This window comes from Melospiza melodia, unplaced genomic scaffold (assembly GCF_035770615.1).
Source record: "Melospiza melodia melodia isolate bMelMel2 unplaced genomic scaffold, bMelMel2.pri scaffold_138, whole genome shotgun sequence".
NCBI lineage: Eukaryota > Metazoa > Chordata > Aves > Passeriformes > Passerellidae > Melospiza > Melospiza melodia.
The window spans coordinates 64,713-77,006 of NW_026948509.1; the positions used below are offsets into that span (position 1 = coordinate 64,713).

The 12,294-nt window shown below is 47.6% G+C and overlaps 1 long non-coding RNA gene across 1 annotated transcript; it reads left to right on the forward strand.

The window, feature by feature from the left end:
* Nucleotides 1-7,183: 7,183 nt before the first annotated feature.
* Nucleotides 7,184-10,548, forward strand: LOC134433090 (uncharacterized). Its single transcript, XR_010031481.1, has 3 exons — nucleotides 7,184-7,271; nucleotides 9,226-9,329; nucleotides 10,508-10,548. It is a non-coding gene; the product is annotated as an uncharacterized LOC134433090 (long non-coding RNA).
* The last annotated feature ends 1,746 nt before the right edge of the window (nucleotides 10,549-12,294 follow it).

Below are 12,294 nucleotides of genomic sequence, written 5' to 3' on the forward strand. Positions count from 1 at the left end.
CTGAAATACCTGGGCTGGACCCTGCACGACAAGGTGGGCATGGAAATGGGGGGGAAAATGGAGAAAATGGGAAAAAACGGGGAAAAATCCGAAAAAATGGAAAAAAACGGGAAAAAAATGGAGAAAAATGGGAAATTCCTGGGTCCTTCCTCACTGACAGCCACCTGAAATACCTGGGCTGGACACTGCACGACAAGGTGGGCAGAAATTCTGGAGAAATGGGGGAAAAATCCCCAAAAATAGGGAAAAAAAAGCAAAAATCTGGGAGAGAATCTTGGAAAATGGGGAAATCTGGGAAAAATGTGGGGGAAAATGAGTGAAAATTCCAGAAATTCCCATTTTTTCCCCTTGCAGCAGGGGAGGTTCGGCTGCGCTGCGTGAGGGCCCTGCAGGGAATTTATGGAGTCCCCGAGATGGCCCCGGGCCTGGAGCTCTTCACTGACAGGTTCAAGGTGGGCAAAAATGGGGAAAAAAACAGGAAAATGGAAAGTGGGAAAAATATATGGGGTAAATGGGAATAAACGGGGGAAAAATGGGATAAAAAGGGGAAAAAATAAATGGAAAATGCAGGAAAATTGAGGAAAAATCAATGAGAAAAATCAGGGGAAAGGGAAAAATAAATGGGGAAAAGGGGAAAAAATAAACGGGGGAAAAGGGGAGGAAAATGAGGGAAAATAAATGGGGAAAAATAAATGAGGAAAATGGGAAAAAATAAATGGGGAAAAGGGGAGGAAAATGAGGGAAAATAAATGGGAAGGTGGGAAAAGTAAATGGAAATATGGGGGGAAATGGAGGAAAAATAAATGAGAAAATTCGGAGGGAAAGGGAAATAAATGGGGGGAAAGGAGAGGAAAATAGAGGAAAATAAATTGGAAAGTGGGAAAATAAATGGAAATATGGGGGAGATGGAGGAAAAATAAATGAGAAAAATCAGGGGGAAAAGGAAATATAAAAGGGGAAAATAGAAAAAAATAAATGGGGGGAAAGGAGGGGAAAAGGGGAGGAAAAACAGGAAAAAATAAATGGGGAAAAAAGGGGGGAAAATGGGAAAAGTAAATGGAAATATGGGGAAGATGGGGGAAAGGGAGAAATAAATGGGGAAAATAGGAAAAAATAAATAGGGAAAAAAATGGGGAGATGGGAAAAATAAATGGGATAAATGGGAGGAAGAAAAATAAATTAAGAAAATGGGGTGGGAGGAGGGAAAATTAGGAATAATGGGAAAAATGGGGTTGGAATTGGAAAATGGGATAACAATCCCTGGAATGAGGGAAAATGGAGGGAAAATGAGATAAAAAAAGGTCTGGAATGAGGGAAAATGGGATAAAAATGGAATTAAAATGCAATAAAATGGAATTGAAAAGGCCTGGAAAAGGGGGAAAAGTGGGGAAATGGGGCTGGGGGTGCCAAATCCCAGAATGTTGGGGAATGTTTGTGAATGTTTGTGAATGTTGTGGATTTTTGTGGATTTTTGTGGATTTTTGTGGATTTTTGTGGGGTTTTTGGCGCTCCCAGCCCCGGCTGGTGGCCATGGCTCACGACAAGGAGCCCCAGGTGGCCCTGGAGGTGCTGAGGCTGCTCACGGACATGGACAGGTGAGACTGGGCATTTTGGGGGGAAATCGGGAATTTGGGGGAAATTTGGGAACTTGGGATGGAAAATTGGGAATTTTGGGGGCGAATTTGGGAATTTGGGGTGGAAAATTGGGAATTTGGGGTGGGAATTTGGGGGTAAATTTGGGATTTTGGGGGGTAAATTTGGGAACTTGGGATGGAAAATTGGGAATTTTGGGGGCGAATTTGGAATTGTGGGGTGGGAATTGGGAATTTGGGATTGGGAATTTGGGGTGAAAATCATGAGTTTTGGGGTGGTGGAGATTTGGAAATTTGGGGGAGGGGAATTTGAGAATTGAGTTTGGAATTTGGGGGGAAATTTGGGAATTTTTGGGGGGAAATTGAGGATTTGGTGGGAGGAATTTGGGAGTTTGGGTGGAAAATTGAGGTTGAATTTGGGGGAAAAAATTGGGATTTGGGAATTTGGGGGGAGAATTGGGGATTTTTGGGGGAGAAATTTGGGATAGGAAATGTGGGGATTTGGGGGGCAAATTGGAATTTTGGATGGAAAATTGGGGATTTGGGGGGAGATGTAGGGGGCAGTTTGGGATGGGAATTTGAGGGCTGGAAATTGAGGGAGAAATTGGGATTTGGGGGTTGGGGATTGGGGGCAGGATTGGGGATTTGGGGTGGGAAATCTGGAATTTGGGGTCCAGGAGGCCCCAAAATCCCGGATTTTTTTGGGAATTTTGGGGTGAGGAGGGGGAATTGGGGACCCAGAATCCCCAAAATCCCTGGATAACCGCAGGAACCTGGAGGAGGCGCTGAGCCCCGAGGATTGCCAGAGCATCTTCCCCGTGGTGTTCGTCAGCAGCCGCGCCCTCGCCTCGGCCGCGGGGAGATTCCTGTGCCAGAGGTGAGAAATGGGAATTTCAACCAAAAATGGGAATTGCTGCACTAAAATGGGAATTGCTGCACTAAAAATGGGAATTCTGGGCAAAATGGGAATTCTGGCCTCGGCCGCAGGCAGGTTCCTGTGCAGAGGTGAGAAATGGGAATTGCTGCACTAAAAATGGGAATTTCTGCACTAAAATGGGAATTTCTGCACTAAAAATGGGAATTTCTGCACTAAAAATGGAATTCTGGCCTCTGCCGCGGGCAGGTTCCTGTGCCAGAGGTGAGAAATAAATGGGGATTGCTGCACAAAAATGGGAATTTCTGCACTAAAATTGGGAATTCTGGCCTCGGCCGTGGGCAGGTTCCTGCGCCAGAGGTGAGAAATGGGAATTTCCAACCCAAAATGGGAATTTCTGCACTAAAATGGGAATTCTGGGCCAAAAAATGGGAATTTCCAACCAAAAATGGGAATTCTGGCCTCGGCCGCGGGCAGGTTCCTGTTCCGCAGGTGAGAAAGAAATGGGGATTCTGGGCCAAAAAATGGGAATTTCTGCACTAAAATGGGAATTTCTGCACTAAAAATGGGAATTCTGGCCTCGGCCGCGGGCAGGTTCCTGTGCCAGAGGTGAGAAAATGGGAATTTCATCCAAAACCTGGCAATTAACAATCAAAATCTGGGAATTCTAGTCCGCAAGTCCTCAGAATTCCAGCCCCAGAATCTGGGAATTTTGAGCCCCAAAATCCCGGGAATCTCAGTCCCAAAATCCTGAAAATTCCAGCCCCAAAATCCTGGGAATCCCAACTCCAAAATCCCAGGGATTCCAGCCTAAAAGCCCTGGGAATTCCAACCCCTAAACCCCGAGAATTCCAGCCCCAAAATCCTCAGAACTCCAACCCCAAAATCCTCAAAATTCCAGCCCCAAAATCTTCAGAATTCCAGCCCCAAAACCCCTGGATTTCCAGCCTCAAATCCTGAAGAATTCCAGCCCCAAAACCCTGAGAATTCCAGCCCAAAATCCTCAGAATTCCAGCCTCAAAACCCTGAAAATTCCAGCCTCAAATGCTGAAGAATTCCAGCCCAAACCCCTGAAAATTGCAACCCCCAAATCCTCAGAATTGCAGCCCCAAACCCTGAAAATTCCAGCCCCAAAATCCTCAGAATTCCGGCCCCAAAACCCCTGAAAATTGCAGCCCAAATCCTGAAGAATTCCAGCCCCAAATCCTCAGAATTCCAGCTCCAAACCCTCAGAACTGCATCCCCAAGCCCTGAGTGCTCTGCTCCCTCCCGGGCTGTGGCTCCGACCCCTCCCGCTCCCGGGGGATTTGCTGGGATCGGCCCCGGCCCCTCCCGGCAGCTGCCGCTGCCTCAGTGCTGGATTTGGGATGGCTGCAACCAGAATGTTCAATTTCTTCAGTCCGAAATGTTCCATTGCTTTATCCCAAAATGTTCCCTTTCCTCAGCCCAAAGTGTTCCATTTCCTCAGCCCAAAATGTTCCATTTCTTCCTCCAAAATGCTCCCTTTCCTCAGCCCAAAATGTTCCCTTTCCTCAGCCCAAAATGTTCCCTTTCCTCATCCCAAAATGTTCCCTTTCCTCATCCCAAAATGTTCCATTGCTTTATCCCAAAATGTTCCCTTTCCTCATCCAAAATGTTCCCTTTCCTCAGCCCAAAATGTTCCCTTTCCTCATCCCAAAATGTTCCATTGCTTTATCCCAAAATGTTCCCTTTCCTCATCCCAAAATGTTCCCTTTCCTCAGCCCAAAATGTTCCCTTTCCTCATCCCAAAATGTTCCATTGCTTTATCCCAAAATGTTCCATTTCTTCCTCCAAAATGCTCCCTTTCCTCAGCCCAAAATGTTCCCTTTCCTCAGCCCAAAATGTTCAATTTCCTCAGCCCAAAATGTTCCCTTTCCTCAGCCCAAAATGTTCCATTTTTTCATCCCAAAACGTTCCATTTCCTCAGCCTGAAATGTTCCATTTCCTCATCCCAGAATTTCTTTAGCCCAAAATGTTCAATTTCTTCAGCCCAAAATGTTCAATTTTCTCAGCCCAAAATGTTCAATTTTCTCATCCCAAAATGTTCAATTTTTCATCCCAAAATGTTCAATTTTTTCATCCCAAAATGTTCAATTTTCTCATCCCAAAATGTTCCCTTTCCTCATCCCAAAATGTTCCCTTTCCTCAGCCCAAAATGTTCCTTTCCTCAGCCCAAAGTGTTCCATTTCCTCATCCCAAAACGTTCAATTTCTTCATCCCAAAATGTTCCCTTTCCTCAGCCCAAAATGTTCCCTTTCCTCAGCCCAAAATGTTCCATTTCCTCATCCCAAAATGTTCAATTTCCTCATCCCAAAACGTTCAATTTCTTCATCCAGAATTTCTTCATCCCAAAACGTTCAATTCTTCATCCCAAAATGTTCAATTTTTTCATCTCAAAATGTTCCATTTCTTCATCCCAAAATGTTCAATTCTTCATCCCAGAATTTCTTCATCCCGGAGCTTTGGCTTTCCTCACCCCGGCCCTTCCCGGTCCCTGGGGAAAGGGAGGGAGGGAGGGGGCGCCTTGTTTGTCCGAGCTTTTCCCTCCCATCCCTTTTTTTTACTTTTTTTTCCTTTTATTTTTCCTTTTTTTCTCCTTTTTTCCTCTCTTTCTTCCCATTTTCCCCTTTTTTCCTTTTCTCCAGTCTGATTTCCTCCCCATTTTTCTCATCCCAATCCCATTTTTTTTTTCATTTTCCCCTCATTTTTCCCTTTTGTGCCCCATTTTTCACAACCCCACTCCCAAAATTCCCAGATTTTCCCCGTTCCCCCCCATTTTTTGCTATCCCAATCCCATTTTCATTCATTTTCCCCGCCATTTTTCCTGGGGGTTTTCCCATTTTTTGCCCTATTTTTTCCCTGTTTTTCCTCATTTTTTTCCCTATTTTTCCCGTTTTTTCCCAATTTCCCGTTTTTTTGCCCCATCCAGGCTGCTGGAGCCCGCCCGGCGCGGGGCCGGCCCCGGGGACTCGCGGAGTTTCCTGCTCGGCCTCGCGCGCTTCTTCCTCAGCTCCCAGGTGGGAAATGGGGGAGATTCGGAATCCGGGGAATTCTGGGGGAAAATTTGGGGATTTTGGGGTGAAATCGGGGATTTTGGGGCATTTGGGGAGGATTGAGACATTGGGGAAAATCCAGGAATTCGGGGAGTCCGGGGGATTTTGGGGTAAAATTTGGGGATTTGGGGAGCATTTAGACATGGGGGAAAATCTGGAATTCGGGGACGCTGGGGAATCTGGGGGATTTTGGGGTAAAATTTGGGGATTTGGGGGGCATTTAGACATTGGGGAAAATCTGGGAATTCTGGGGGATTTTGGGGTGAAATTGGGGATTTTGTGGGATTTGGGGAGGATTTAGACATTGGGGAAAATCCGGGAATTCGGGGAGTCTGGGAATCCGGGGAACTTTGGGGTAAAATCTGGGGATTTGGGGGGGATTTGGGAGGATTTAGACATTGGGGAAAATCCGGGAATTCGGGGAGTCTGGGGAATCTGGGGAACTTTGGGGTAAAATCTGGGGGATTTGGGGGGATTTGGGGAGGATTTAGACATTGGGGAAAATCTGGGAATTCGGGGAGTCCAGGGAATCTGGGGGATTTTGGGGTGAAATCGGGGGATTTTGGGGATTTGGGGAGGATTTAGACATTGGGGGAAATCCGGGAATTCGGGGAGTCTGGGGAATTTTGGGGGTAAAATCCGGGGATTTTGGGGCACTTGGGGGGCATTTAGACATTGGGGAAAATCCGGGAATTCGGGGAATTCTGGGGGAAAATTTGGGGATTTTGGCGTGAAATTGGGGATTTTGGGGCATTTGGGAGGATTTAGACATTGGGGAAAATCCAGGAATTCGGGCAATCTGGGGAACTTCGGTGTGAAATCCGGGGATTTTGGGGCATTTGGGGGGGATTTAGACATTGGGGAAAATCCGGGAATTTGGGGAGTTTTGGGGAACTTTGGGGTAAAATTTGGGAATTTTGGGGGCATTTAGATGTGAAATTTGGGGATTTTTAGGAGGGATTTGGGGATTTTGTGGGGGGGATTTAGGGATGAAATTTGAGGATTTTGGGGCAAAATTTGGCAATGCTGGGAAGAGATTTGGGGGAGGAAATTTGGGGATTTTTGGGGGGGAAAATCTGTGGGGTTTGGAGTAAAATTGTGGGATTTTTGGATGGGATTTGGGGCTAAAATGTGGAGAGTTTTGGGGGAAAATTGGGGGATTTTGGGAGGATTTTGGGGGGGAATTCTGGGGGGAATTTGGGGAAAAAATTGGGGATTTGGGGAGATTTAGGAGGAATTTTGGGGATTTAGGGGGGAAAAATTGGGGATCTTTTAGGGGAAACTTTCAGGGATTTTAGGGAGGGAATTTGAGAAATGTGGGAGGAAATTTGGGGATTTTGGGAGAGAATTTGGAAACTTTTAGGGGGAAATCCGAGGATTTTGGGGACTTCTGGGGAAATTCGGGGAGTTTGGGGTAAAATTCAGGGATTTCGAGGGGCAATTTTGGGGATTTGGGGGGGATTTAGGGTGGGAATTTGTGAGGGATTTTGGAGAGAAATCTGAGAGTCTTTGAGATGTTTTGATGAATTTTGGCCAATTTTGATGGAGTTTTTTGGGAATTTCTCTAAAATTCCAGAGATCTTTGGGAATTCTGTATTTTTGGGGATTTTGACCCGAGTTTGCCTCCCCAGCTGCACGAGCACGCGGCGTACCTGGTGGATTCGCTGTGGGACTGCGCCGGGAGCCGCCTGCGGGACTGGGACGCGGCAACGGGGCTGCTACTGGGAACCAGTACGGTTATACTGGTTATACTGGTTATACTGGGATGGACTGGGTTATACTGGGATGGACTGGGTTATACTGGTTATACTGGTTATACTGGGATGGACTGGGTTATACTGGGACGCGGCAACGGGGCTGTTACTGGGAACCAGTACGGTTATACTGGTTATACTGGTTATACTGGGATGGACTGGGTTATACTGGGATGGACTGGGTTATACTGGGACGCGGCAACGGGGCTGTTACTGGGAACCAGTACGGGACTGGTTTATACTGGTTATACTGGGATGGACTGGGTTATACTGGGACGCGGCAACGGGGCTGTTACTGGGAACCAGTACGGTTATACTGGTTATACTGGTTAGACTGGGATGGACTGGGTTATACTGGGATGGACTGGGTTATACTGGGATGGACTGGGTTATACTGGGATGGACTGGGTTATACTGGATGCGGCAACGGGGCTGTTACTGGGAACCAGTACGGTTATACTGGTTATACTGGGATGGACCTGGGTTATACTGGGATGGACTGGGTTATACTGGGATGGACTGGGTTATACTGGGATGGACTGGGTTATACTGGGATGGACTGGGTTATACTGGGACGCGGCAACGGGGCTGCTACTGGGAACCAGTACGGGACTGGTTTATACTGGTTATACTGGGATGGACTGGGTTATACTGGGACACGGCAACGGCCCTGCTGCTGGGAACCAGTATGGGCATTATACTGGTTAGACTGGGATGGACTGGGATGGACTGGGACGCGGCAACGGGCTGCTACTGGGAACCAGTATGGGACTGGTTTATACTGGTTATACTGGGACGCGGCAACGGGGCTGCTACTGGGAACCAGTACGGGACTGGTTTATACTGGGATGGACTGGTTATACTGGGACACGGCAACGGGGCTGTTACTGGGAACCAGTATGGGACTGGTTTATACTGGTTATACTGGGACACGGCAACGGCCCTGCTGCTGGGAACCAGTATGGATATTGTACTGGTTAGACTGGTTATACTGGGATGGACTGGGTTATAGCAGTCTGTATGAGTTTATATTGCATTACACTGGGTCATACTGGTCCGTACTGGTTTATACTGGTCCATACTGGTTCCCAGCCCTGCAGCTGCATGAGGAGAAGGCCCTGGTGGAGATCCTGAGCTGCAGCGCTGGGTTATACTGGGTTATACTGGGATATACTGGGATACACTGGGTTATACTGGTCTGTATGGGTTTATACTGGGTTACACTGGGTTACACTGGGTTACACTGGGTTACACTGGGTTACACTGGGTTATACTGGTTCATACTGGTCCATACTGGTTTATACTGGTCCGTACTGGTTCCCAGCCCTGCAGCTCCATGAGGAGAAGGCCCTGGTGGAGATCCTGAGCTGGCAGCGCTGGGTTACACTGGGTTACACTGGGATATACTGGGTTATACTGGGTTATACTGGGTTGTACTGGGTTATACCGGTTCATACCGGTCCATACTGGTTCATACTGGTCCATACTGGTTTATACTGGTCCATACTGGTTCCCAGCCCTGCAGCTCCATGAGGAGAAGGCCCTGGTGGAGATCCTGAGCTGCAGCGCTGGGTTACACTGGGTTACACTGGTTTATACTGGGTTATACTGGGTTATACTGGTCTGTATGGGTTTATACTGGGTTACACTGGGTTATACTGGTCTGTATGGGTTTATACTGGTTCATACCGGTCCATACTGGTTTATACTGGTCCATACTGGTTCCCAGCTCTCCAGCTCCATGAGGAGAAGGCCCTGGTGGAGATCCTGAGCTGCAGCGCTGGGTTATACTGGGTTATACTGGGTTACACTGGGTTACACTGGGTTATACTGGTTTATACTGGTCTGTATGGGTTTATACTGGTTCATACTGGTCCATACTGGTTCATACTGGTCCATACTGGTTTATACTGGTCCGTACTGGTTCCCAGCCCTGCAGCTCCATGAGGAGAAGGCCCTGGTGGAGATCCTGAGCTGCAGCGCCCTCCGGCTGTGCCGGGGACACCCCCCCGAGGGACGGAGCCTGGCACGGAAGGTTCCGGAAATTTGGGGATTTGGGGGGATTTGGGGAAATTTGGGGTGAGGAAATTTGGGGATTTTGGGAGTTTTGGGTGAGGAAGTTGGGGATTTTGGGGAATTTTGGGGATTTTGGGTGAGGAAATTTGGGGATTTTGGGGAATTTTGGGTCAGGAAACCCAGGAAATTTTATGGATTTTTTGGGGGATTTTTTAGGGATTTTTGGAGGGGTTTTTTTTGGGGGGGGGGGATTTTTCAGAGATTTTCGGGGATTTTGTGTTGGGAAATCTGGGAATTTTTGGGGATTTTTTTCAGGGAAATTGCAGGGATTTTTTGGGGATTTTGGGTCACGAAATCTGAGAATTTTGGGGTTGGAGATTCCCAAAGTTCTGTGGATTTCCAGGATGGGTTTTTTGGGTGGAATTCCCAGAGTTTTGAGGCTCAGGAATTTTGGGAATTCTGGGGATTTTTGGATGTCAGGAGCTCCCGGAATTTGGGGAGTTCTGGAAATTCCAGGGGGTTTTGGGGATTCAGGACCTCCTGGAATTGGGGGAATTTTGGGATTTTGGGAATTCCAGATTTTGAGGATTCAGGACCTCTTGGAATTGGGGGAATTTTGGGAATTCCAGGAGATTTTGGGGATTCAGGAGCTCCTGGAATTGGGGGGAATTTTGGGGATTTGGGAATTCCAGATTTTGGGGATTTAGGAGCTCCTGAAATTTTGGGAGTTTTGAGAATTCTGGGCATTTTGGGGGGTCAGGAGCTCCCAGGATTTTGGGAGTTTTCAGAATTCTGGGCATTTTGGGGATTTAGGAGCTCCCAGGGTTTTGGGAGTTTTCAGAATTCTGGGCATTTTGGGGATTTAGGAGCTCCCGAAATTTTGGAGTTTTCAGAATTCTGGGCATTTTTGGGGATTTAGGAGCTCCCGAAATTTTGGAGTTTTCAGAATTCTGGGCATTTTTGGGGATTTAGGAGCTCCTGAAATTTTGGAGTTTTCAGAATTCTGGGCGTTTTTGGGCTCAGGAGCTTCCGGAATTGGGGAAACTTTGGGAACTCCTGGAGGTTTTTGGGCTTGGGGACCTGCTGGAATTTTGGGGATTTTTGTGAATTTCGGGATTTTTGGGGCTCGGGGCCCCCTGGAGCGTTGGGAATTTTGGGAATTTTGGGAATTTCAGGATCCCATCCCCTTTCGCCCAGGTGTCCCCTCGGGAGCGCCGGGAGCAGCGCGAGGAGCGGGAGCGGCTCAGCCGCAGCCTCATCCCGGCGCTGCCGCAGCTCCTGCAGAAGGTCAGCGAAAAACACAAAAAAAAGCCCAAAAATCCCCAAAATCCTCAAATTCCGGCAACTTGGGGCGTCGGGAATACCGGGGGGGAATTGGGATTTTTGGCACATTTGGGATTTTGCGGGCATTTCAGCCAGGATTTTCCTGTTTCTTTCCCCCAAAATTCAATTTTTCCTCACGGATTCTCAATTTTTTTTTTTCCCCTAAAATTCTTTTTCCCAGAATCCCTGATTTTTTTCCTTAAATTCTCATTTCCACCTCCCCACCCCAATAAATCCCCATCAAATCCTCGTCTTTCCCTGAAATTCTTCATTTTTCCCTCCTAAAACCCCTTTTCTCCCCTAAATTCACCATTTTTCATCCCCAAATTTCCTTTTTTCTTTGAAAATCCTGGTTCTCCCCCAAATCCACATTCCCCCACAAATCCTCATTTTTTGTCCCAAATTCCCAATTTTTCCTCCCAAATACCTGATTTTTCCCTTGGAATTCCCAATTTTCCCTCCCAAACTTCCCAGTTTTCCCCTCCAAATTCCCATTCTTCACCTAAAATTCCTTTTTTTCCCAAAAAATTCCCATTCTTCCCCCAAAATTCCCATTTTCCACCCCAAATTCTTCTTTCCACCCCTGAATTCTTACTTTCCCTTCCAAAACTCCCAATTTTCCCTCTGAAATTCCCATTTTCCCCCGAATTCTCATTTTCCCCTCCCGAATTCCCAATTTTTCCTCAGAATTCCCATTTTTTCCCTCCCAAAATTCCCGATTTTTTTCATCCCAAAATTCCCATTTTATCCCCCCAAAATCCCCATTTTTTTACCCCATAATCCCCATTTTTCCCCCCAAAATTCCAATTTTCCCTCCCAAAATTCCCATTTTTTCCCTATTTTTTCCCTATTTTTTCCCCATTTTCCCCCATTTTTTCCCCATTTTTTCCCCATTTTTCCCCATTTTTTCCCCATTTTTCCCCATTTTTTCCCCATTTTTTCCCATTTTTTCCCCATTTTTCCCCATTTTTCCCCATTTTCCCCATTTTTCCCCATTTTTCCCCCATTTCTCCCCAGTTCTCGGCGGAGCCCGAGGCCGTGGCCGCGCTGCTGGAGCTGCTGCAGCACCTGGAGCTGGGCCTGTTCCGCACGGCGCGCATGGAGAGGGTGAGGGACACCAGTATGGACCAGTATGGACCAGTATAAACCAGTATAAACCAGTAACCCCCATCCCAGCCCGTCCCAGTCCATCCCAGTCCATCCCAGTCCATTCCAGCACCTGGAGCTGGGCCTGTTCCGCACGGCGCGCATGGAGAGGGTGAGGGACACCAGTATGGACCAGTATGGACCAGTATAAACCAGTATAAACCAGTGACCCCTATCCCAGCCCGTCCCAGTCCATCCCAGTCCATCCCAGTCCATTCCCAGCACCTGGAGCTGGGCCTGTTCCGCACGGCGCGCATGGAGAGGGTGAGGGACACCAGTATAAACCAGTATGGACCAGTATAAACCAGTGACCCCCATCCCAGCCCCTCCCAGTCCATCCCAGTCCATCCCAGTCCATTCCCAGCACCTGGAGCTGGGCCTGTTCCGCACGGCGCGCATGGAGAGGGTGAGGGACACCAGTATGGACCAGTATAGACCAGTATAAACCAGTAACCCTCATCCCAGCCCCTCCCAGTTTGTCCCAGTCTGTCCCAGTTTGTCCCAGTCCATCCCAG